Source organism: Chamaea fasciata, unplaced genomic scaffold, assembly GCF_029207755.1.
Source record: "Chamaea fasciata isolate MVZ Bird 193981 ecotype frontalis unplaced genomic scaffold, bChaFas1.0.hap1 SCAF_3, whole genome shotgun sequence".
Taxonomy (NCBI): domain Eukaryota; kingdom Metazoa; phylum Chordata; class Aves; order Passeriformes; family Sylviidae; genus Chamaea; species Chamaea fasciata.
Genome location: NW_027094088.1, coordinates 94176890 through 94179971, shown reverse-complemented (window position 1 = coordinate 94179971; position 3082 = coordinate 94176890).

The following is a 3082-nucleotide window of genomic DNA, read 5'->3' as shown; positions in this document are numbered from 1 at the left end:
CGCCAGGGACGGAGGGAGGGAGGGAGGGAGGGAGGGAGGGAGGGAGGAGCTGCCTGGCGGCGCCGGGAGCCCGCCCCCCGCCACTGCCTCGCCCACCGGCCTGCGGATGGAGCCGGGGGAGCGGACGGGCGGCCCGCGGCGGTGGGGCGAGCCGGGCCGGGCAGGGCTGGGCCGGGAGCCGTGGCCCCCCCGCCACTCCTCACCTGCCGCCGCTCCCCGCCGGAGCCGCCGCCGCCCGCAGCCGCCGCGCCGCCGCCGCTGCCATGTTTGCGGGGCGGGGGCACGGGCACGGGGGGCTGCCCGGCATCACCGCGGCAACAGCGCCGGGCCCGCCGGCAGCACCTCGGCGCTCGCCCCGCAGCCGCCCGCAGGCACAGGACGGGGTCCCGAGGATACGGACTCGCCGAGCGCCGGCCGATGCTGTGAAGGGCGCGGACTGCGCTGCCCTGCTGTCGGTGGCAGCGGGATGTCTGTGAGAGTAACGCGGGGTACTCGGAGGTGAAGCTGGACCCGTCTGGGTAGCGGGAGTAGCGGCACCCGCAGAGCGCCATAGATGGCCCGACAACTCTGCAAATGGTCCTGGCGCACCCACCCGTGTACCCTGCCTGTGTGCCTGCCAGTTTATCCACCCGTGTGACTGCCAGTGTGCTCACCAGCGTGCCTACCTGTGTATCCACGTGTGCGCCCACCTGTGTACCCCCGCGGGTCACCGGGGCTGCCTCTGAGGAAGGGCAGGCTGCCCAGCCAGCCCCCCAGCCTGACCACAGGCCTGCTTCCCTGGAGCCCTGCAGCCAGGGTGGAAAAGCCTGGTGCATCCAGCTGGAGTCCAGTGAGTGCCAGGAGCTCCCAGTTGGATGGCTGAATGATCCAGATTTAATGCCCCTGTGTACCAGCTGGTATTTTCATTGATTCTTAGTTTTCAGAAAGATTTGCTGGGATACTTCTCCATTAAAATCCCACCTAAGCACTCCTTTATCCATTATTTTGATCTGTGAATTAGGGTCAGATGTCCAAAGAACTGGGAAACTACTCTAAAACAATCTTTTTGGGTTGTTCTCTTGCTTAATGCTGCTATGATTTCACTAGTGAAAGGCCGTAACACTCAAGGATCCCTCATGACAGACTTGCAAGTCTTGCTGTGACTGCCTGATCCCTTCGGGGCTGAGCAGCAGCAATCAGGCAGCAGCGGTGCTTTGCTGGGGGTTTTTTGGCTGCAATGTGCACCTACCTGCTTAACAGGAAAAGGGTTCGCCCCGGGGCAGGAACAGCAGATCCTGCAGACCAGTTGCTCCATGTGCTACCTGCTGCCTTTAGCTCCCATCAGCAGCAGCAGGACACCCACAGATTCGAGATTTGCAAATCAGTGAGAAAAGCACTTTTTCTGTCATAAAATGTCCTATCTACTAAGATAACCATCATAGTTTTAACAATAAATTCTCTTTTGTACTGATCCAGGATTTCTGTAATGACTTAGGAATGCTGTGTAGCTAACTATAATTTGTAGCTGACTCCACAAAAGATACATTCAGTTCACTTGGACCTGCAACGACAGAATTTACACTAGTGCAGTTTTAGCCCTCTGTCTTGAAAATGAACTTCACAAAATTGTATCAATGAGCATAAAGCAAGTGCACAAGTGTTTGAAGGACTCTAAAAGCCATTAGTTTTGCAATAAGTTTTCAAACAAAGTCTTTTTTATCTCATTTTCAATCCCTTCTCTTGCGAGACTAAAAGCTACTAAAAAGTGAAGCACAGAATTTCCTTTCACATCTTGCATTAATATTAACTGAATCTCAAGAGGGTAGGAGACAAAACACATTCTTGGTTATTAAAGACAGATCAGGTTTAGCATGGATTTCCTCTACAAGGCCAAGTCAATTTATAACTAGTTCTTTAACCTCTCACTCCTTCAAATTTATAAACAAAAATATTTCTAAGTTATATTGGCACATGTTTGTGTAACTCTAAGTAGAAAACAACCATTTTATTTGATTTGAAATCTGTATTTAGACCTTGAAAAGATCAAGTAAGTTATTTGTCTCCACATTACTAGTGACCCTACTATTTTAATCCAATGCCTTCCTTTTGCTATTTTTCTTATGGCTGCCTGAAACACCAACTCTATCATTATGCCCAAATCCTGCAAATACTTATGATTCTGCTCAGTTTTGGTCTCACTAAGAAATTCACACAGCATTCCAAATACACACAGAATTAACTACATGCCTTTGGTCTTTTTTTTATTATTAATTTTGATCCCCTCCCCTCCCCTTTAGGTTTTCTCCTAAGATCTTGAACCTCAGAGTGAAAACTTGGCTTTACTTTGGTCACTGAAAATCAATCCAGTTGACTTTAGAGAGGTGAGATTTTCAGCTCACATTTTCTATTTATCTTCAAGACCCCAGGGCTTGGCTGAGCACTATCTCATGTTCTTCTGAGAAGAATATTATTTTCTGCTGATCTATTCTACAGATTTGGGTTTATAAATTTATTATTTCCTTTTAAAGTTAATTATATACAACTAATCAAATTTGTTTTTCCAGACTAAGAAGCTGACATCTGCCAACTGGATCTGCCTAGGGTGCAAAAGAATACAAAGCACTTCAATACAGTTTTTTCCTCTAAGAAACTATGTTTTCATGTGTTGTATTCAGGGGAAAACTGTGAAATCCCGTTTGAGAAACTTTTTGCATGGTATTTAAAATGCCATGAACATCTTTATAAATATCATTATGGGAAAAAATTGATGATTCCTCTTCTGAATTCTGATCCTGTCTTTCTTAACGGAGCACCGAGCTGGGGAAAAATATGAGAGAAGTAACAGAAAATGCAGCCTTAGTCTCTGACTCCCAAGCAGTACTGAGCTGTTTCGAAAGCAAAGCCAGACAACATGGTTTTAGCAGCCACTTCATGACCTGGCAAAACATTATACTGCCGAAAAATATGTTTCTCCTTTCCTCTCTCACTCCAGGCTCTGACCCAGGAAAGAAAAGGATGGAGTCCTTTTTCTGGCCTAAACCAGGCTCTCAGGAGACAGAGAGCGAAAATGAGAAAAGTTAAGAGCACTAAGGTCCCCTGTACC